Source organism: Diabrotica virgifera, chromosome 2, assembly GCF_917563875.1.
Source record: "Diabrotica virgifera virgifera chromosome 2, PGI_DIABVI_V3a".
NCBI lineage: Eukaryota > Metazoa > Arthropoda > Insecta > Coleoptera > Chrysomelidae > Diabrotica > Diabrotica virgifera.
Genome location: NC_065444.1, coordinates 34,805,452 through 34,831,012, shown reverse-complemented (window position 1 = coordinate 34,831,012; position 25,561 = coordinate 34,805,452). Strand labels below are relative to the sequence as shown.

Genomic DNA, 25,561 nt, shown 5'->3' with positions numbered 1-25,561 from the left:
GCATACCACTTTATACACTTATGTTTTGACGACTGTAATCTGATGTACGTAATTCTGAACTTAGCACATGTACGTAATCACTTTACGTAAAGGATACAGCATAGCCCCCAATATTGCTTCGGCTATTGACGTTATTTCGTCGGAAGCTCTGTTCTTTATACAGGGTGCAACAAAATACAAGTCATCATAATTAAATCACATATTCTGGGACCAAAACTAGTTCGACTGAACATAACTTACCTTGGTACACATGTGCACATAAAAAAAAACGCCTCTTGAAGTTACAAAATGAAAATCGATTTTTTCCAATATATCTAAAACTATTAGAGATTTTATACTGAAAATGGATATATGGCCCTTTAATGGCAGGAACATCTTAAAAAAATAGAAGTGAAGTTTGTGCATGCTATAAAAATTTTATGGGGGTTTTGTTCGCTTAGATTTCTTCATTGGTATCATTAACAGTGATATACCTCTAAGTTTTGGTTTCAATTAAATTAAGTAAGGATTATATAATCAAATTTTTAGGTCGAAACTAACTGCAATATTTTTGTATACGCTCCAATTAAAATATTATTATAGTACCATTAGTGAAAAAAAAAAGACTGTGTGTGTACTTTGTACGCACGTAAGAAGTTATACTTCTATTATACAGATTTCCACGAAATAAATATACTTTCAACAGGTTAGTTGTATTTTATTTAAAGATTAAACTAATTTTTACTTACTACTTTCCAAAATTTTTTATAAAACAATACCAAAAATAAAAAAAAAAATCAGAAAACACACGGATTCGAACCGGGGACCTATCGATCTGCAGTCGAACGCTCTACCACTGAGCTATACTCCCTTTGTTATTACGGGCTACAAGATTTCTCAGACATAATGACAAATATACCAAGTGAAGTATAAATATACTCTAAATATTACTTACTATCATATTCCCGAGGAAGACAAATCCAAAGACACAAAAATTATAATAAATATATTTACTAAAAACACCAATATATTCTTTCAACACCTTTTTTGGACTGATACATACATAACTTACAAGATTTAGCAATGAACTCCATACTGTCTGTGTACACATGCGCCCAGAATAATAAAAATTGTTAAAACTTTTTTGTCTCTTTGTAATTTTTCGATATTTTCGAGGCCAATCTTTATCGAGATATTTTGAATATTTGTAAAATACAACACAATTATTTACATGGTAAACTGACCTGGTAATAATATGAAAATTTATTTATAATTTACATTTTTTAGGTATTCAGTGGAACCTCGATACCTCGGATTAATCGTGACCGTGGCCGATCCTGGTTATCAAAATTCCGGGTTATCCGGAGAATATGGTAAAAATTAATAAAATATGATATACTTACTTACAGATAAACTCAGTTATAATTGAAATAACATGAAATATATATATGCACAGTACTGACATCTAAATTACTAAAAACACGCAAACACAAACCTAACCAAACGGAAGCGAACAATACAAGACTATGTACTACACACAATACAGTCACAATCGGAACTATGTTGTTATTTAAGAACAGTGGAAACTAAGACAATTGTTTAAAAAATAATTTTTTAAATAGTCTTTTAGTCTTTTTTAAACAATGCTAAGACATTTTGAGATAAATAAAGGAATACTACAGGTCAGTCATGAGTCATTTTTTAATATCGTATAGTTCAAATTACACAAATACACATTATCTCTCAAATATTATATCTACATATATTTTTATTGTGTAAATGTTTGTCTGATGAAAATCGGTCCGGGTTAGCCGGACTTCCGGGTTATCGGGAGCCGAATTATCGGGATTCCACTGTATTTTGAAACCTGTTAAAAAAGAAGCCGCATCTCGATAAAAACTCGCTTATATAAAAAATACTTAGAGGTAAAAATTTTAAAAACATTGCGTTTAAGCAATAATAATTTAATTAGAACGTACATCAACATTTGGAGCGTTTACGGGAACAAAACCCCCATAATATTTATATGTAAACAAATTAAAAAGAAGCCGCATCTCAAAAAAAGTCGCTTACGAAAAATGCTAAGAAGCAAAAAGTTTTAAAAACATTGTATTTAACTAGCGATACCGCAATAATAATTTAATTTAACGTACACAAAAGTTTGGGAGAGTTTAAGGGAACCAAACCCCCATAAAACTTTTATGGGGTGTATAATTTCAGTGTTATTTTTTTTTTTTAGATGTCCCTACCATAAGAATACCACATGTCCATTTTTAATAAAAAATCTCTGAGAGTTTTAGATATATTGGAAATAATCATATAGATGGAAATGCCGAGTTGTTGAAATATCTGGGAGAATTGGGCAAAAAGGAACTTTATGAACTGTTAAACCTAACATGGAAAACTAAAAAAATACCGAGTGACTGGAACACGGCTATAATATTGCCTATACGCAAAAAAGGAGATTCGAGAGAATGTGGAAATCACAGAGGCATATCGTTGTTCCGTTCAACATTAAAAGTCTACGAAATTATCCTAGAACGGAAGCTCCGGAATTTAGTCGAGCCTAGATTAGCAGATATTCAAAGTGGGTATAGGCCAGCACATAGCGTCCAGGACCATATCTTCACTCTACAGCAGATCATCGAAAAAGCCATAGTAAAAGATGAAACGGTATATTTGGGATTCCTAGATATGAAAAAAGCTTTTGACATGGTGAGCAGGGAGGGAATATGGCAAAGCTTGACAAATAAGGAAGTGGATATGGAACTGATAACCACAATCCAGAGTTTGTATTGCAACACCATAAATCAGGTAAGAACAGGCAATCTTATTTCCAGCAAATTTACGAATAACGACGTAGTCAGACAAGGAGGGGTATTGAGCCCCCTACTGTTTAACTGTGTATTAGACGAAGTAATTAAAAAATGCTGGCCAAAAACAAAAAAATATACCATAGGATACAGAAACCTACAATAAATAAAAATCGAAGCCTGTGTATTTGCAGATGATATTGTTATTGTGGCAAGAACTAAAAGAGCTCTGGAGGAGAACATAATAATCTGGGAGGCAGAATTAAAAAATTACAATCTAATAATTAATATGGAAAAAACAAAAGCAATGGCAATATCCAAGAAAGATTTTAACTTAAATATCCAAGGCAAAAAAATAGAACAGGTAGATACATTTAAATACCTTGGAATAATTTTAAATAAGAAGGGGACACAAGAAGACGAAATTGGAAATAGGATAAAAGCAGCCACAAGAACAAATCATTCGCTGTATAAAAACTTCTTAAATAAAAAAGAAATAACTAGGAAAACCAAAATGATAGTAATTAAAAGAATTTACGTACATATCACTACATATGGACCAGAGAATTGGGTATTGAACGACAAACAAGAAAAGAGATTGCAAGCAGCGGAAATGAGGTATTTAAGAAAAGTCGTGGGAGCTAGGAGAATCGACAAAAGACGTAGCGAAGATATTAGAAGAGAATTAAAAGTAAAATCATTAAAGGAAAAAATTCATGAAAAGAAATTAAAATGGACTGGGCACTTATTTAGAATGAACGACGGCAGACAGGTTAAAACGACATGGGAAGCGAGGCCGATAGGGAAAAGAGGCCGACCAAGGAAAACTTGCAATACAAGTGTGATGGAAATATTGCAGAATAGAGGAAAATCGTGGCAGGAAGCCAAAGAATTAGCTAGGGACCGAAAAAAGTGGCGCAAGTTCGCAGAGAATAACGAGTAAAGAAGACACCTCGACACCTTCCGGTATAAGGGAATCATCGATTATGTATGTATGTATGGAAAAAATCAATTTTCATTATTTTGTAACTTCAAAGGGCTGTACTTTTTTTTATGTGCACATTTGTACTAAAGTAAGTTAGATTCAATCGAACTATTTTTGGTCCCAGAATATGTGATTTAATTTATGACCTGCATTTTTGTTACACCCTGTATATTTCGGTTTTTCTACTTCGAGCGACATCATTTTTGTTATCGGTTTCAAAAAACCCGCTAAAAGGCCTACCCCGCAATAGCTTTTGGGGTCGTGTTTTTCAGTTTTCTTTTAAATGGGATGGTTATATTTCTTTGTATATACGGTGATTTTCTCAAAGAAAATACACATTCCTTAATAAAATTTTCTTCACACGCACCATTTGTTTATTAGGGCGAGGCCCTCTTAGTGGGTTGCGCTGCAATGCGTTGCGACGTCGCAACGTAACAACGCATTGTCACGAGGCACCATTAGTGCATTGCGCTGCGTTGTGTTGTCGCCGCATCGTTTTCATATAATTCGCAACAGCAACGCAGCGCAACGTACAAATGGGGCCTCGCACCATGTTCAACGCATCGTAGCGCAACGCACTAATGCGGCGCTTTTATTCCATCCAAATGCGGCGTATTTTGGATTTTTAGTTTCGATAGCATTGTCTTAATGGTTTTGGTTTAATATCGTAACGGATATGATATTGCATTATTTAAATTTATATACATTGTTTTGCGAACGTATCGATAAAAAGCTGTGCGTCGATGACGTATACAAAATTCTGAATGATTGTATTAATTTTAAGATACTAGATAAGAATCGAGAAAACGCAGGTTGTTTTACATATCTATAAGGTAAACTGTAACACATGATGAACAAAATACGATAATTTATTCAGTCACTTTACACGATTTCAAGAAAACCTGCCACCAATTGGTTTTGATCTAATAAAAGCAGTCCTATAGTGGTAGGCATTGCCACCTATTCCGATGACATCAGCATTATGTATCGCAAGACAGAGTAGGTGGCAGAAATATATTCAAAATTAGAAATAGAAGCAAAAGAGACCGACTATACATAAATATTCACAATACGCACCCAAGCAAGAGAAATAGGATACAGACCTACAATTGAATTAGAAGCCGATGATGAAACAGTAGAGTATCAAATATCTAGGAATTATATTAAGCACGGATGAAGTAGAAGAACCAAAAATTCAAATCAGAATAGTCAAGGGAAACAAAGCTTATTTTTCACTCGTTTATGCATTCCAAAAAGATATACTCGAGATTGAAAATAAGCTGGAGATTGAAAATAAGGGTATACAAAAGTAGTATCAGACCAATAGTATGTTACAAAAGTGAGACATGGGTAATAAATAGAAAACTGTAAACGTCACATTTTATCTTATGAATATAGTCAACGCTCCACTCAAACTCTGCTACTTTACAACCACTTGGAAAGTAGCCAACACTATTTTGCTCCCCCAAAGTGCTAAACCATGGATCTCAACTGTAGTGTAAGGAAACAAATCCAAATTAATTTATAATTTAATTTTAATCTTCTTCATCTTATATTTCAGTTCGTTCAGAAAATACCACAAACGCCCTTACATACGTTTCAACCCATTAGGCATCATCGGAGGAATATAGATTATGGTTACCTCTGAACGAAATCAAAAAAAGTCTCCCAATGTCTAATTACAACAAATAACTCGATATGGATGCTATAGCAAAATCAGCTTGTACTAGCCGTGCGAGGTCTAAATTGATCTTTTAAGCATATCCCACAAATACCCTATAGGATTGTGCTCGGGTGAGCAAGCAGGACACTCCAAACAAGGGATACCTTCTACTTCAATAATGTCTGTAGTCACTCTAATTGTATGTGGAGGTCCATTAGCATGTAATGAAATTAAATTTTCTCCTGTTGCACCTCTACAGAGCCTGACTACAGGTTATCAACATACCTGTGAGCAGTTAAAGTTGATTGGATAAAAATTAAAGGTGTTTTTGTACGAATCATAATTCCTCTCCAGAACATTACACTTTCCCTTGTATATTTGTGAACAGATCTGACAGTTTTCATTCTCTCTAAGTACACAATTTCGTGGGTCATTTGATTTTACACAAATCCTGACTTTTTTGAAAATAGCACATTTTGTCAATTCCCAATGTTCCAATTTTGGTGATGAAGACACCAATTTAGGTAATAAATCTTGTGTTGCCGGGATAACTTAAGAAACCAAAACTATCTCCTGCTGTGTACTTCTTGGTACGAACTCTTCTTATCATTTCAACTGAAACAGTTACACCTGTAGCTTCCAAAAGCTGCCTTTGGAGCTGCAGGTGAGAAATGGTTGGGTGTCTTCCAGCTGATTGGACAATTAAACTATCGTAGAGAGCCGCTATTACTTTTGTCGACTTTTCCTTGCTATATTTTTGAGCTTCCCTAGTTCCTGTTACCTAGCGTAGGTTTTGGACAGAACGCCTTGTGTTACGCCTAGCTCTACAGCTATGTCCCTCTGAGAACATTACTTGGTCCACAAGACCAATAATCTTTCCCGTTGTAAGTTCTATAACCCCACATGACGCATATTTTCGTTTTTGGACGCAAAAGTTAGTTTATTTATTTTCGTCCAATTTGTAACTCAAGCAAATAACCTATACCGTACCGAGCTGTACTATTTGATTGTCTTATATATTTGTTTATTTTCAATAAAAACCTTTATTCTTCGCAACAATAACAAGGTTTTTCAAAAGAAATAAATATTACTTTGAAATACATGGTGATTCCATATAAGTTTGGGTGTGTGTATATTATTTTACGATATTATTACTACAAATTTTTATAACCTTCGCTATAAGAACACGACGTCTTTGACACAATCTCTCGAAGTGGGTAAAAGGATCGTACACCCTCGATCGGACGGGGACGGCGCATTGACGTCGTCGTCGGCGGCATAGGTCAATCTATTACCGTACAACTACCGATGCGATCGACCTTTCATGTTTGGTCTGATATACGCTCGACCAAGCGGCCGATAGTCGGTAGAGAATTTGCAGCAGCAAATATTAGTTGCGGTCATGACATCGACTGTTCACTTCAAAAGGACCGACGTTCCTCTGATCACACACCCTCGTTATATAATGGGCGAGTGGTGATGGCGAGTGCCTCGGCTTACGACCAATATCAATATAAAAGCATGGCCTAGCTATAGCTGTAGCTGCCGAACTTCATTCTATGCGTGGTGATTTGTGTGTTGTTCGGCCAGATTGCGTTTCAGCTTCAGCATTGTTCATGTTCCCCGTTTTATTACTAAATTTGTATATGGAATTTTTATTAATCGATTTGGTCCGAACAATGCCTTTTTAATATGGATTAAACTGCTGGATATAATTAAATGGAATTTCGTATTAATATAAAACTGGTCATACATGGCGAGTTCACATAATGTATGAGCACAAGTTTCCGAAGTTGTTTTGAAATTAATTGCAATAATAATATTCATTACAATAAATATATCACAATAAAGGCATTCACTCCACTTCACAATACAATTTATCATTAAACAATCAATATAACAAAACGTATTTTAAAATAAATATAGATGGCTGCTTTTCGATTCAATTCGGGTTTGTCATCATATTATTAATATACGTGTTTCAACGTTTACGTTTCATCAGGGTAGACTTTGTGAACGGACTGAATTGAACCAAGGGAGAACTAAGGCCTAGGCAACCAGCCGGCTGCTCCTCAATTCCCAATGAATTGAGTTGGGAACAACCGCAGTGTTGCGACTTATTGAGTCGGAATCTGCCACGGAGCGGTCCTACATTAAGGCCCGACGCAAATTGAACCTAAGCGAGACACAACCTGCGCCGGCTGTCGACCCGTGCATTTATTTTTCTAGCGTGTGGCATATTGAACATAACCCAACCCAACCGTTGGCTATTGACGTCGCGAATAGAGACGGGCAAAATCAGTGCGGACATGTAACGGTTACTTTTGATACCGGTTCTCAGTGGTACTGAGTACAAATACTGATTACAAAATACTGATGTATCTGATCCTTGTACTGAATTAAATAGGCAACTTAAAATCGGTATTTCCGTACTTGTAACTAGTAACGTTTAAACAATATCTGACATTCCCTAGTAGTCGTAGCGGTATGACTTTCGAAAACATCGAATTTGATCATAAGCGGGTGCATAAAAAGATTTCATACACTGAGTGTTTTATTTTTGCACATAATACCTACATATTGTTCGTCCGCTATAACTTTTCCCATGCGTCACGATTCATTTTCAAACAAATTAAGTGAAAACATAAAGTAAAACGAACGTCGATGTGTATATACATTTTGTATACTGTACAGTATATAGGGTGAGGCAGATAACTGGCCTATTAGAAATATCTCGAGAACTAAAGGTAACAGAATCATGAAAATTGGAATAAATGGGTTTTGAGGGATGATCTATCAAATGAAAATATTTTCATTCATTTGCAACTTCCGGTTGTACCCTCTGCTTACGTTCAAGTGATTTTTAATATAGTCTATTATTGTTAAGAATCATTAGTATAGCTTATTTTGAAATTTTAGTATACAGGGTTGGTCGAAACTCGGAATGAATATTTTCTGAGTGTTCTTAAATAGAACATCCTGTATTTTAGTATTGTAATGAAATGATATTTCATAGTACTTTTTAATTTTATAAGTATTCTCTATACCTAACTGCTTTAATTTGTGAGCTATTGGTGATTAAAACTAAACATGAATTGCAACAAAAAATACGTAGAATTTTATTAGGTTGGCAGTGAAAATATTCAATTACAAATAATTTTTCAGAAATAAATACATATTAATCCAGACTGATCCTTAAAATTACCAATAATGGTTTAGCTATCAAAATACCTACGTAGTTAAGATTGTTGGTGCGACTAACAATTAAGCACAAATTAAAGCATTTAGGTATAGGGAATGCTTAAGAAATAAAAAAGTACCATAAAATATTATTTCATTACAATACTAAAATACGTTCCTTTTAAGAAAACTCAGAAAATACTCATTCCGAGTTTCGTCCAACCCTGTATACTAAAATTAAAAATTTAGATATACTGATGATTCTTAACAATAGTAGACTATCTTAAAAATCATTTGAACGTAAGTAGAGTTTTAGTTGTCAAACTACTACAATTCTACAGGGTGTGAACATTGCTACGAAATTAATAAAAAACATAATTATCTTTTAAAATACCCTGTATAGCATTACAAATCCTCATATTTCAAGAAATAAGACATCGAAGAGAATCCAAAAATATAAAAATATACAGGGTGTCCCATTTAAAAAAACGAAGTTATAAGCAACTTCCGGTATAACCGGAAGTTGCAAAGAGACGAAAATATTTTCATTTAATAGATCATCCTTCAAAACCCCTGTATTTAAATTTTCATGATTCTGATGCCTTTAGTTCTCGAGATATTTCTAATAGGCCAGTTATCTGCCTCACCCTCTATACTACACACATAGGAGTACGTTTCACTTTTTATTTTGACTTAATTTGTTTGAAAATGAATCGTGAAGCATGGGAAAAGTTATAGCGGATGAATAATATTTAAAATAATCTCTCCCATACCGCTCGGTCATAACTCATATTCCTCAAGTTACTGCTCGGATCACAATTATTTACAATTACTGTAGGTCATAATTCATAATCCCTCCGCTACTGATCGGTCATAAAAATAACACTCGGGGTGTTGACTATGCTAATATTTTTATTTATCATTATAAATTGTACTTAGGTACCATCCGTATTCATTTCAGATACGCCATCTCGCAAACAAAAACAAATAAAAATAAACATCTGGAGGTGAGTCACGCGTCCCACGGCCCAAGAAAACTGTGTAGGTACGCAGATGACAAACGTTCCCAAGCGAGACCTCCGAACGCATGCACTGATAGTAGGATGCGCAAAACTGTCTACGCAGGTCTCCAGTGCAGGTTGTGTCTCGCTTAGGAACAATTTGCGCCGGGGCTAAAGGATCGCTTCGTTGGCGGCCGTCGCGTATTGAGCGATCGCCAGTCAGGGGTCGAGTCGTTGCACGGGTGTGTGGTTGTTATTTTGATTCCGTGATTGCGAGACTGTGTGTAGTTATTTCGTATTGAGGAATAACGTGGTTGCGTGTCTGTGCGTAATTATTAAATGTTGATTCCGGATTGAAGAACAGCGTGAATATTATTATACTAACATTGTTATTGCATTTTTCATAGCAGTAAACACAATTTTGTTTTTATTTTACAGACATCCGCCAAGGAGACTTTCTTCGGTGGCGGAACGAAGAGCAAAATATTGTTTTATTTTTAATTTTAGGTTGTATCGACAGAACAAGAATATATTTATTTATTTATTTTAATTTTACTTGTGTTTTACTGAGTGTTGTCCGAAAAGAATTACCCGTTATAAAGGGACACCGCACACATCCGATGGTAAGGTAAATGTAATGTCGCACGAATACAATAAAATTTACATGAATGGATTCATCTCGAAATTACAATCATTTCATATCATTGCGCCAAATCTTAATTTTGATTAAAAACGACGTATAGAAATAAATAAATCTAAAACCAAATGGATAAGTACGTAAGTAACAGTGAGAGAAGAGATTTTGTAAATCGACAATTCATAAATATTTCTGCAGGTATTCAGATCTCTTATCGTATAGATAATAAATACGACAATGCACTTTCAATGACGCAACGCAAAATAAGGGCTAGCTGGGGACACGCTGAATTAAGCTGTTGTCAACAGCAACTAAACAATAGTATTTATGAATAAGAGAGTTTTACAGACTTCAAAAATGTGATTTTCATGAATTTTAAGTACACTTTACGCCATTATTAATCAAAATTCAGAGATGGCGCAATAATATCAAATGATTGTAATTGGGGATAAATCGATGCATGGCATGTAAATTTTATTATATTTTAGTCATATTACATTTTCCATAAGATTTGTGTGGTGTCATTTGTGTATTGTTTTGTATAGATTTTATTCTCCTATGACTTAATTGGGTCCTTTTGTAGTTTTGTGTATGGTTCATTTATGACTATGTCTTGGATTTTCTCTTGGTATTGAATTTTTCCCTTGTCAAATGGTCATATTATGGAATCATTTTTTTAGAGATTTAATAGCTTCGAGTTCCTCTTTACAAAAATTTGCTACAAAATTGTATTAATATATTTTATTATATCAGTTGTGATATGTGTTAGTTGCTACACACGAACCGCACTGCTTTGAAAGGATCCTAAACAGAATATTTTTTGCATCAAAATAAAAAACTTGGGACATTTAATATTTATAAGGGTTATATATCACTCAAATTAAATAACAAATAAAAACAGCCACATTGAGTAAATTCCGATACATTCACATTGATTGATTGACAAGTCAGCTAAATCTAAAAAAAGCAGTAGCTCACAGACCAATCAATATAATGGAAGACAAGAATCCGCTCTTTAAATATTAAAAACAAATTCAGCCAACAGTATTGCATTCAACCAGATTACTGCTGTTGTTTTTATAGGGTTCATAAATATTTTTTATAAAATAGTTAAAGAGAATTTAAATATATTACGTGCCTAACTTTATTCTCTCAAGTTTTCTCTTTTTTTCTGCTTCTCAGTAAAATACGTTTTTTCGTGGGAATTTTAATTCCATTCGTTTCTGCTGTGGGTTATACCAGAATAAGGCATTTAAAGTCTGAATATTTTTGGCAAATATAATGGACATAGTGTAGTGACCTCTAGTGAATATACCAGGTGGACCAAGATTCAGTTAACGCTATCAAAAAAAGTCACGCGCAAGTTTGCCGCGTTCTCAAAGAAAATATATAATGCTCTGTGAAGGGCCTTGCAAATAATCCACAATTACAAGTATTTGATATTTTCAGCAAGACGGTGCACCACCTCATTACGGATTGCAAGTTCGTGAGTTTCTAAATGACCAGTTTAGTGATTGGATAGTAAGAAGAGACACAATTGAATGGCCCGCACGTTCCCCAGATTTGACGCCCTGTGATTTTGCTTTGTGGAGAGTACTTAAAGATATAGTTTTTGCCAATTTGAAGTTCTCCCTGCCAACTTGGAAGTCTACAGAAATACTTGTTTCGCTGTGTATAAAGGGTTGCCAAAAATGTATTGATGAAGATGGTTTACATCTTGAACATAAAATGTAAAACATGTACTTCTTTGTACCTACTTATTTACAATAAACAATAAACGTTTTTTTTACTTCAGTTATTTTTGCTTCTATTAATATACAAAACGGTTAACTGACTTTTGGTTCACCCGGTATAAGCCACGGACCCTCTATATCTAAACTGTGAGGCATAAGTTAGGGCTATAGAATCTTATGCTCATGTTCATAGTTGATTTTTTCGTTAACAAACCAACGTATTCCGCTATTATTTTTATTATTTTAAATTTTTCCTTACTCGTACATAGTTGGGCAAAGCTTTATTTTGAACCTATACCGGGCGGAAGAAAAGAGATGTTTTTCTCATGTTAATGTTGAGACATCCTGTAGGGAGGACAAGGTACAAGTGTGGGTTTATATCGAAATAATATTGTGGTCTTATGTTTTCTGAACATTTTGCTTTTTGAATGTCCCTGGTAACTTTAGAAACAAAGAAAATAGGTGGTTTTACCCTTTGATATGTGTTTTAACTGAGACAAAACTAAATTAATAATAAAAAGTAACAGTTAACAAAACTTTAAAAACAGAAATGCATGTAACGTAAACACTGTTCTGATTGACATCTACACCGAGAGAAAAAAATTATTGACATAAAGAAACTTTATTTATATTTAAGAAAGATCGACTTAGCATACTGCCTAAGAAATATATCTTTGTATGTAATATATAATTTTCTAAAATATTTCAAATAAATTTTACTATACCCAAAGAAATATATCTTAAACATGATTGAACTATCACTTTCTGGCAACCTTCAAACCCATTTATCAGAAAGAGAAATTACAGTTTTGATGTTAATTGATTTTATTAGTCATAAGAATATATTTTCTTGACATTACAAAACTATTCTTTCTGAGCAGTAATATTTCTTAGCAAGGAATATTATTATCTTACTATTAATAATTAATGTATTTAATGTTAAGAAATATATTTCGCAGATATAATCGTATATTTAGAATTAAGTTAATATTGATGAATAAACGGCGAAATAAATAATTGTGTTAAGGTAAAATCATTATTTATTAATAAAAACAAGATATAAAACCTTATTATTACATACAAATATTTTCTCCACTCTTAAACCACTGGCTTCTACACAACAATAAAAGGATGGAGAGGCAAATCCAACTTCCTCAATTTTTCCTTCTTTTGTTAATAGCACTTTGTATATCAGCAATTCACTAAAACAAAATCGTTATGTAGAAAGAATAAGTAAATTTCTTTTAATATTGTTTATATAAAGGTATAAATATTTATTTTGACAAATTTAGGGAATACGAAAAAAAAAAACAAATTCACGGCCTCACTTAAGAACTATTAATACTAATAATAATCAATCATATTTAGTTCAAACATGGCATTATTTAACCTACACATCTTTGTTTATTTTATTTTTTTGTTAATGAAATATTAATTATTTATCTGTATAATATTAAGTCTCACAATAAACATTGTTTAGATAAAACAAGAGGGAAAATACAACCAATGTAAAACATTTAAGCAGACATAATATGTAATTTTTTTTATTTTTATAATCTAAAAGAGACAGCATACCTAATCATTAAGAAATTTTATTACGGGAAAGTATTATTAGTTTACATCTTAAGTCATTAAATACATTATATTAACTAATTCACATTTCTTTATCACAAATAAATGAACAGAAAACATCCTCAGCGTTGCACGCGCCATGTTTGATATAGCGTTGTATTGTATATTTTTATAGAAGACGATACATTCAAGAAACCAACTATAGTTGATACATATGTAAGTATACACATTTTTAAAAAGTACTTACATGTATAAAGTTCTACCATTTCTGGAAGGCCCCGAAGTTGGTTAATAGCTCCTTTCTTAATATTTTTCTGAAGCTATATAATATATCATTCTGTCCCAGCTTTAAATTGTGGCTTATTTCCCATTTAGAATAATAAGCTCATTTCTTTCTGAGTTGTCCATCATTATACCTAAAAAGCATGTAAAGATACTATTGTGTTTCTTTTATAACCATTCGGATACGCAACAATATTATTATTACATCTTAAATTACTCAATTTACTTTTATTTAATACCGATATATGTACGTAACTTCAAAATATCCGTTACTTTTTAAAGAACACCAACAAATCCATAATCCATCTGTATGAACATGAACTAATATCACGCCATATTGACAAACACTGACGAATAAATCATAAATAGTTAATCTGCGCAATTCTTTTGTGGAAGAAAATCTCTTTGCAAGTCACATTTCGGCTTAATAATAAAGTTTTTATTTTATAACCACAGTTACTACAGAGGGTATTTCTGAAGAATTATTCCTTGTAGTTTAAAATATTTATTTGATTGTCAGAAAATTTCTTGATCACAAATATAAATATGGATTAACAACAATATATTTCTTAAACTGCAAAATATTTGTAGTTTCCAATTTAAGAAACAAAAACTTTAGGATAAGAAAATTAAACGTAACCTCGTTTAAAACTCGTTTCTTTATATGTATGTGAACCGGTACGTTTAAGTTGATATTATATGTTAACTTTTAAGAAAGATGCATCAAAGAAATCAGTGTTTTAGTACAAAAGAAATAATTGTTCTCTCGGTGTATACGAGTTATTTGTCGACCAGGTAACCGGTATGCACAGGATAACGCAAGAGAGATGAGATTGTTTAATTGAGGCTCAGTGATGTTTTGGGGTGGAATTTCTTTGAGAGGAAGTACGGTTTTGGTGTCTACGTGGAGGCTCTTTAAATAGTGAGAGGTACATTACATAGATATTTTTCGTTGAACACTCTGTTGCTTTTGCACTATATATAGAAAATAATTTTATCTTAGTGATATGATAAGACATGGCCTCCCCACGTATCGCACATCGTCAACTAAAACACAATATTAAAGCGTAAAACCGTTCAGTTTCTTTGTTTTTCACTTTGTACTCATAAGATATCAGAGAAATTAAAAATTAAAATGTTCACACAAAATACGAGACTAGAACATAACTTCGATGTATCACCTTTGTACCCTTTCATCCGTACAGGATGTCCCAAACATTTATTTCAGTTAAAATACGTTAAAGAAAATAACCGTAAATTTTCTTTGTTTCTAAAGATATCAGGGATATTAAAAAACAAAATGTTAACAAAAAATAAGACTACAATACTGTTTCCATGTATACTCAAATTTGTACCTTGACCTCCCTACAGGGTGTCCCAAACTTAACATAGAAAAACATTTCTTTTCTTCCAACTGTATAAATATTAAAGAAAAATCTAAAATAATAAAAAAAGTTAGCGCAGTCCGTTAACACGTTGACGGACAGAACGTCTATAGTCGTCTAATTTTCATTGATGTAATGTGACACAATGGCTATAGACGTTGCATTTTTTCCTATTGTACTTTGCAAAATACATATAGTGTCACAACACTTGCTTATACATTTGACGCACTGTCCGTCAACGTGTTAATCTGTTCACGAAAAAATCAACTATGAGAATGAAGATAATTTTCTATATCCCTAACTTATGCCTCGCAGTATTATACCAGAACATTCAGGTAGAATTTTTTTACTCCTGATTTTAAGCTTATCTGAAACTGTTCCACATAATAGATACGCTGGCGCTCAATTGGTGGCGGTTTTTATGTAGAGGAACGCATGCCGTATCCCTTGGAGCAGTTGCAGGGAGCGCGAAGCACATGTGTAGTGGATAAGTGTGTTAAGTGAACTTTATTCAAGGTTTTGGAGGGTTACTTTTTATTAATACTTACTATAGATATACACAATTTATAAAATTAATGCACTTGCTCTTAAGGTAATTTAAAGATCAAATAAAATTCTTCTGCTTTATTTCGCATATTAAATCAATACATTTAATATTACGACAGTGCAGTATATCAATGTATCAATATTCTCGGCAATGTGACACATCAATAGCATTCCCGAATTAGCTAAATTGAGGCGCAATGCTGATACCTTTATAGATACTACATCTGCAATTAATTATAATGACGATTAAATGTTAATCAGTGTTAGTGATAATAATTAACGTTTATTCAGCTGAAGATATTAGTATCAATGCTTTAACTAATACAGATATATATGTATATTATTTAAATATATGTGTGTATAGCTTAAACTGTGTTAGTTACACCTTTTATAACTCAAGTACGGCTAGACTCATATTCATGATTTTTATTTATTTTATTGTTTCCGCCCTAAATACCAGAATAATTATTAAAAAAAAAGAATAAACAAATGGTGCCCAACGTGGGACAATTTTAAAGTCCGAACTACCACAGAAAGTTGTGGGTTAATGTATAACAATAAAACTCCGACTAACTATGGGAGCCAAATGTTAAGCTTCGTCTAACTTAGTCACTCAGGTTTAAGTTCGTCTTGGAATGGACAAATCTATATAAATAAAAATGAATGTTTGTTTTTATGTATGTATGTATGTACAGTTGAGTCCGCGAGTCTTTACCCGTGCGTCATTAATACCTGGCGAGATAAAACATATACTTTTTATCTAGCATCATTCTCTTCCACGCATGAAACTCATGACAAACCAGCTGCTGTTTGTTACTAAGTAAAAACACATGTTATTTTTATGAACCATCTAGACTCAGTGCATTGAAAAGAGATAGGTACAAAAAAAGACGATTCGGTATGTTTTCATATTTTAAGCACATTTTGTTTGACGTTTCTGCTTTTTTTACTTTTGTGGCTGTCAATCAGTTGAATTTTTGCGGTTATTGTCGAATTTTTGCGTTTGAAGTTTCTTTATATTACACAAACAGTTGTTTTCACAACTAATTTTATATTGGGCTTTGAAATTTTAAGGTAAATAATTATATTTTGGCAATTAATATTTAAAACATACAAAGCTAACGTCATTCACACAGTAAAGAAATGATTGTGTTTAGATTTCCGTCAAAGTGAATAAAATAACAAAAATAAAATATGTTATTGAATTTTTTTATAAATTGTTTATTTATTTTTTAATCAATAATAATAAAATAATTAATTAAGCTACTTCAAATGTTGCTGTAATTCTGCACACAAATTTGGAGGCAAAACTTACATTTGACATTCTATATATTTGATAACGTCAAATTTTATAATAAAACCCGTAATCGGAACAGTAGCCACTTTCTCTCAGTTGATGTTGGGTGAAATAGATTTCCGACTTATTTCGTATGCTTTAAATGATGACGCACGGGTAAAGACTCGCGGACTCAACTGTACCTATGTATGTACCTTATATACTGGCAAACTATGCATTTCATCATGTGATGACCTTAATCAAATTTGTTGTACATGAACCCGGGAAGGTTTCTGACTTGGTACGACCAACTTAAGTCAAAAGGGGGTTTGCCCCCCCATAATTATTTTTTATTTTTTTTAAGACTGTTCTTTTTTAATTTTATATGATGTAGAACCAAAATATACATTCAACCCTAAATTTTCACTTTCCTATCTCCAACCGTTATTTTTTAATAGCAATCTAAATATTACCTCTTCTATGTAAATAAAATTAATGTTTCTATGTATGTCTGTATGTATGTATGTATGTATGTACCTTATAGACTCGCAAACTATGCATTTCATCATATGATGACCTAAGCAAATTTGTTGTTGTCGCGGCGGAAGGCGGTGGCTGCGGAACGAGGGAGCTTTGTCGAGGATCGACGAAATTACCGAATTAAAATTAAACAAATTGTGCGATATTGTAAGATTTGTGAAAAGTTGAAAATTGCTATAGCTAAGATATACCTAGAGGCAAAAAGATACAAAGACAAAAACGAAAATATTACAATAGATGCTGACAGGCACACGAAAAAATAGATGGTTGTTTGACGTAGAAGACGACTTGAAAACTATGAATTTAAGAGAATGGATAAGAAGGACATAGGGAAGGCCTAAATGGAAGGGCATAGCAGACAGACAAAGACCCATCAATGGTTAGGATGTAACATTACATGTTAAATGTAAAAGAAGAAGAATAATTAAAAATACATACAATACTTAATTTTCTCCCTTTTATCACCTACCCCTATTTCTTAATACCATATTAGTAATTTAATAATTTTTAACCGTGTTCGATAATTGACCAATTATGACTAGACCAGTGTCCCCGCCAGGCGTCTACCGGTGTCACTTCTTACTCAGTAAACAGCAACATTTTGTGTATGTATGTATCGACTGTATTAGTGACGTTTTTAATTGCAAGTTTTTTGGGAGTTTGCTGAATAAAATTTAAGTGTCCATGTTTCGGGCAAGAAAACTTAATCGTGCATTGAAAAACCGCCATCGTTTTATATTTACGCACGGCAAAAAATATTTCTTATCAGAATGAATAAAAAATTGGTACTTTCATATTGGGTAATATGTAATATTTTTTAAGTATTTTTTAATGTTCTGGTAATTTTTATTTATTGAACTTTGAACATTATATTGATTTATTTCTAAGGCGGTACGAAGTTCGCCGGGTCAGCTAGTAAAATATAAAATTAATTAATCATATTTATAACAATAAAATGAAATGAGATTCTAATATAACAGGCAAATCCTACTTATAGCTTTGCAATAAAGAATGAAACTTATGGCATTGTCGGATTGCTTGCTGGACATAGAAGAGGATGGACGTAGTTGGTTGGCTTCAAATCATTAGTTAGATGTAAGTGTTTAACATGTGTATAAGTGTCTTCAAGTAGACATTTTTCTGTTAAAGGCAGCTGCAATTTTGATTTTTGGATTTATTCTACGTGGTTATATCGTCGACGATGTGTTCTTTAAGCTTCAGGAAGTCCCTTATCGAAATGGAGGACAAAAAATATGAATAGGTTAAGTAAAAACTAGGATGGGTAACTCTGTATTAGGACAGCAGGCGTTTAAATAGTTTCCTTGCCATGTCTTTTAAATTATTACAGTTTTAAGAGAAATTTTAAATAAAATAGCAAATTGACAAGGAGCAAGTGAACATAACTATTGTCATTACAAGAATTCATACGATTTTAGAAACACTTGCATTAATATTTATTTTTACACATTTTTCCTTGAAGATGTATTTTGGAATTGCGTTGTACAGTGAAAAATGTTTATCTCTATAGTATAATATCTGTAGTATAATTTTATAAAGTTGACAATATGGAATATCAATTTGGCCATTAAGTAAAGTATAAAGGTCCAAAGAGAACAATATAAACGAAACATTCCGGAAGGAAATCTAAATCAAAAATGCTCCGCGACAGGATGGCACAGTATCCATGTTCTTGTAGCAGTGATTATCTTGTATATTAAATCTTAATGCTAGTTGTTAAATAGTTTCACGGCGGGCAGGCGGCAAGTCACTTTATTGGCAAAAGTGGTAAAAAGCATTAACAAAAAGATGCACACGTTGGGCGCCAATGTGTAACATTTGAACTACCACAGAAAGTATAAACACCATATGTGGCATAGACATTATGAAAAATTTTTAGAAGAAACATAGTAAAACAAAACGGAAAGTAAAGGATTCAATAAAATTAACCGAAATGAGAATGCAATAATTATTCAACCAATACCGTTTATAACGTTACAGTGTTTATCTCTATAATACAACATCTTTAATTCAATATTATAAAGTTGACAATATGAAATATCAATTTGGCCATTAACCTTCGGATGACCAAGCGGGGGAAATTGTGACCCCAGCGTATGTTTTTCTTTAATAAATTCAAAATTATTTTTAATTTTTAACTCATTATCTTTTTATTTGACTTAATATCATTCTAGATATCCTCATATTTTGAAATAAAAAAAATTCCCTATATTTTACGAATAAAAAATATATTCTGAAGTTGATGTTTAGTAAAATACCGTCTATTATGTCGAATAACAAGTAGTTTTACGCTAATGAAGTCGACTTTGCAAAGTATCAAGACACTTACTCAACATACACACTACACATGACACTAATACTCATGTTGTGACTGACTGAATGACAAAGTCCATGCCATAAAAAAATAAATAAAAAAAAACTTCATTTTTTGTTAATTGTCATTTTTGACATTTTTGACTTGGGGTCATATTTTTCCCCCTTGGTCATCCGTGTAACAAAAAAAGGTTGGTCATCGGAAGGTTAAGTAGGCTATAACGGTCCAAAGAGAACATTAAATAGAAATGTAACATTCCGGAAGGAAATCTAAATCATAAATGCTCCGCGACAGGATGGCACAGTATCCATGTTCTTGTAGTCATTTCAATCTTAATAGTAGTTGTTAAATAGTTTCCCGGCGGGCAGGCGGCAAGTCCCTTTGTTGGCAAGAGTGGTAAAAAGCATTAACAAAATGAGGTCCACGTTGGGCGCCAATGTGTAACATTCGAACTACCACAGAAAGTATTAACACCATATATGGCATAGACATTATAGATAATGAATATGTGACTGTGATTAAGTTATTGTTGCCTTTGAATACAGAATATTTAGCTGGTAAAGAATTGAGCGCCAACTATTTTTAGAAGAAACATAGTAAAACAAAACGGACAGTAAAGAATTCAATAAAATTAACCGAAATGAGAATGCAATAATTATTCAACAAATACCGTTTATAACGTTACAGTGTTTATCTCTATAATACAACATCTTTAGTTCAATATTATAAAGTTGACAGTATGAAATATCAATTTGGCCATTAGGTAGACTATAACGGTCCCAAGAGAACATTAAATAGAAACGTAACATTCCGGAAGGAACTCTAAATCATAAATGCTCCGCGACAGGATGGCACAGTATCCATGTTCTTGTTGTAGTCATTATCTTGTATATTCATTCTTAATGGTAGTTGTTAAATAGTTTCCCGGCGGGCAGGCGGCAAGTCTCTTTGTTGACAACAGTGGCAAAAAGTGTTGGCAACATGTGAGCGCACGTTGGGCGCCATTCGAACTTTCACAGAAATAATAAAAAATGTCCAAAAGAATGTAAAAAATTATCAAACAAGACACTAGATATTGGTAAAATATTAAATATAAAGAATTCAATTTACGCTAATGGAGATTTAAACGATATAAATGCATTTGGGAATAGTAAGATCAACATAAATACACAAGATGAAAAAAAAAACAAAGCCACGCACACTAGTTAAAATTAAATATGACATGACAGAAGTTCAAGTGTTGCCAACTGACAAATATAATTTGTCACTTTGTAGTGTGGAATAGACACCATATAAAATTGATATATTACTGTGTTTAAGGTTAGTTTTTGCCTATGAATGCAGGTAAAATAAGAATAAAATATTTACTTGATAAAGGAATTGAGCGCCAACTGTTAAAAAAAAAATAAAACAAAACAGAAATTATTTAAATATAAATAATAAGAAATATGTGACGTCTATAACGTTACAATGGTTATCTCTATAATACAACATCTTAGTTTAATATTATAAAGTTGACAATATGAAATATCAATTTGGCCATTAAGTAGAGCATAACGGTCCAAAGAGAACATTAAATAGAAACGTAACATTCCGGAAGGAAATCTAAATCATAAATGCTCCGCGACAGGATGGCACAGTATCCATGTTCTTGTTGTAGTCATTATCTTGTATATTCAATCTTAATGGTAGTTGTTAAATAGTTTCCCGGCGGGCAGGCGGCAAGTCTCTTTGTTGGCAACAGTGCTAATTCAAAATGAATAATTTATATGGCCACCGTAGTGGTATACACACATACAACAAATTAGAATAACTTGTTAGTTTCGACCTTCGCATCAATTAGCCTAACCGCTGGGTTTTTGATTGCTCGAGGGCTGGATCTTGGATCTTTTAATGGAATTTTCATTTAGACCGAATTAGTCAGATTGGATCTCCGCCGAGAATGGGAAATGACTTACTTCAACTTCTTCGCAAATTGCTAGTGTCTTGGGGTTTAGTTTGTTAACGCGTTTCCTAAGACTTCGGTGCACAAAAATTTAATGAAATTTTCGAAGAAAAGGGTAAATTAATTAAAGACACACGACGAACAAGGAAACGCCGTTAGCGGTGGTTAATTCAAAATAAATTCGCATAAAATCGACAAAATACATTTATATTATTACTAAGACTTTGAAAATTCAGTTTGACTGTGAAAACTTTATTTATGACAAATATTTCTTAAATTGAACTAAACTTTTCTACAATGCATATTAGGGGAGTGCATATAGATTTTCACTTCGCTTCGGAAAAAATCAAACAAGATGTACAACTTTTTTGTAATTTTATTAAGAAATGTTTAATAAACAACATAACAAAAAGTTCTACTCGAGAAGTGGGTGCTTCATTTTTTATTAAACAAATGAACTGCGAAATTAGATGTTTTTTAAATAACTCTGAAAATATAAATTCTAGAAAAAAACTGACATTTAAGAAAATTATACAAAAAATACCTTATATAAAGTTTTTTCTAAAATTAAATCTGTAGCTTCTATAATTTTTATTTTTAACGCTAAAGCCACCCTTCTCATAAACATTGGCCCACTGTAAACTAGCGTACGGCGAAGTGCACAATTGAGTTATTTTAATGTAATTCTTTAACATTTCTGTCATAAGAAGGCCACATGTCCATTTTCAATCAAAAATCTCTGACAGTTTTCGTTATAATATTGAAAAAAATTGATTTTCATTTTGTAACTTCAAAGAGCTGTAACCTGTTTTATGTGCATATTTGTACTAGAGTAAGTTAGGTTCAATCGAACTATTTTTGGTTCCAGAATATGTGATTTAATTTTTTATGAACTGCATTTTTGTTACACATTGTATTGGGGTTCACTCTATATAAAACACGTACCTATTGTGTTAAAACAGATGTAAGAATTTTATTAATTTCATATTTTAATGGGGTAATCTAACCCTACTACAATCAATAGATTATGAATGCTTAAAACTTACTTTCCCAAAGTAGAGCTACTCAAACCACGGATTATCACATCCAAAACTATTTTCCAGAAAACACTTCAAATCTGCTATTTGTTAGGCGGTAAACCAACAACTCCAACAATTTACTGGGATTATAAAAAACTGTGTTTTTTAGCTGAATTATAAATACTACGCTATCTGTTTGCTGTATATTGGAATTTAAAATAAACTGATTATTTCCCTTTGCCCAGATACGGAAGGGAGGAAATGTTTTCGATACATACCAACTCTTTATGCTATTTTAATTATCGCTGTTTGCTTTTTAAACCAACTTTATTTTCTTTGGCGAGTATCAGTAATTACAGCTATCGTATTTTATTTATACTAAAATATAGAGTATAGTAATTTAATTAAAAATAAATTTTTGTCGTGAAAAAGAAGTAAATTTTCAAAATTAATATCACAAGAGATAAGAGTGGGAATAAATTGAAAATAATGCGACAATTTTTTGAAAACTTGTTACCTGGTAATAGGCACAAGAGTCCCCCAGGTCTCGAGTGACTACTGCCGAATGGAAACAAGTTTGAGAAACAAATTGGAGCATTATTTTCTTATTCACTGACATTTATCACATCTAATGCTTTTCAACTTGGCAAAGTGAACAGCTCAGCTTGAACGAAGATGTGAATAAAATATTAGTTAAAATTATTTATAAACATACAGTTTTTATGCCCACTTTTGCTTGCTTGGCAAATGGACATTATTCTAAAAATATTACGAATATTGCTTATAACTTATATGTATATTTTTATAAAGATTGAATATGGCTGAATGCTTCTTTGAAAGTCGTCAAATAGTTACTAATTCTGTATTGTTTAAAAACTACTTTTGAAAATATAGAGTTATCCCCGGAGATTCGGAATAAATCGCAATTCAGTTTTTGTTAAAAATTATTTTGGAGTCATCATCACTTACTTTCATAATATTGCCACAAATGCCACATTATATAAACAGTGTAATCATAACAGACATTTACTCACTCTTAAGAATTTCAAGTTCATGCACTTAAGTGTAAAATATTATAACAGCTGATGCTTGGCTTGCAGATCACTTACAGTTTTATGTAATAAATAATTATGATCTAAATACTTATTCCACAGAATATAATCAAACAACTGTGGCGTTTTATTTTTTTTTCTTAAAATCGATATTTTCAATAATATCGAGGTAAGCGTATCGACAATACAAGAGTATTGTATTGATTTCAGATAACGAGTATCGAATCGACATTAATATTGTTAAGGTAATGTATTGTATCGGTATCGTTTTGGTTTCGATACGATATCAATACAATGTCGATATTTTTATCGAATATCGTGAAACTTTATTCTGCACTCTAACCTTACACTCGACTGTTGAGGGGGTTGTTTTCACCAATTTCCCTAAGTGTATTGGGATATTAAATTCTAACATGGCTTTGTATAATGTGTTTCTGTCGTCTACACTGGAATATTTAGTTAGAAGGAATATTTGATGGATAGTAGATTTTCTTTGCGAAATCCACACTGGTATTTGCTTATTAAACACCTCCTTCCAAATCAGTTCTACTAGCCTCCTAGAAGATTAACCAGACCAGAAAAGAATTCATACCTAGACTATCAATTAGTGTTGCCCAAAATCGGTCTTGGTCTTGCAGTCTTGGTCTTGTTCTTGCGTTTTCGCAAGACCAAGACCAAGACCGCTTTATTTTAGCAAGACCGAGACCAAGACTGACCGTGCAGGACTTGAGCAAGAACAAGACTAAGCCTGCGAGACTCTTGCGTCTTGCAGTTAGGATTCAGTGTCATTTTAGGGAATATAGTAGTTATGATATATTGTGCTTAGAGACTATGAGACGCAAAAAAATATGTAACAAAAATTTGGAAAATTGGACTTATGCGGATTATGAACAATACAATAAACATACATAGCGAATCAAAATATTCATTAAAATTACACTTGACACATTTATTTGACACTTACTCAGAGGTCATAATAAATTATTACAATGTAAAAATAAAATATTTTGTAATACATTCTTTCCTAGCAGACGACGGCGACGCCTTCGCTGTGAAATTAATTGTAATTGTTTAGATTTTGAGAATAGCTGTCCTTCATAAAATAATCTGTGTTGTGACGCCGACAGTAATATCCTATTTAAACTTTTTAAAGATATGTCACCTAAGTTAATAAAAAATATACGACACAGACTCAGTTGTTTTTCCGTATTAGTTGTAAACATCGTAGTTGTAAACTTTCTGCAGAGTGTGCAATTTTATGTCAATGGGTCAAACAAAATTCCTTTCTAGACAGATCATGTTCTTTAATACAGTCAAGTTTATGTCATTTATTTGGTTTTTTGTGTTTTAACCATGTTTTAGCACATGTAATATAAGGTTTTTAAATGCAAATGTTTAAAGAAACAAGCCGACTCCCGTGGGATATGGTAGATAGCTCAGTTTGTGAAAGTATAGGCAGGGATAGTTGTTTAGTTCGTGGGGTCAAACCCCACCCGATGTGAGTTGTTTAGACGTTTATTAATTTCGTGGGTTTTTATTATGTCTACAGGGTGAGGCAGATAAATGTCCTATTAGAAATATCTCGAGAACTAAAGGAAACAGAATCATGAAAATAGGAACG

At 32.5% G+C, this 25,561-nt stretch overlaps 1 non-coding gene across 1 annotated transcript; it reads right to left on the bottom strand.

Annotated features, from left to right (window-relative positions):
* Positions 1-778: 778 nt before the first annotated feature.
* On the bottom strand, positions 779-850 carry Trnac-gca (transfer RNA cysteine (anticodon GCA)). Its single transcript has one exon. It is a non-coding gene; the product is annotated as a tRNA-Cys (tRNA).
* Between the last annotated feature and the right edge of the window lie 24,711 nt (positions 851-25,561).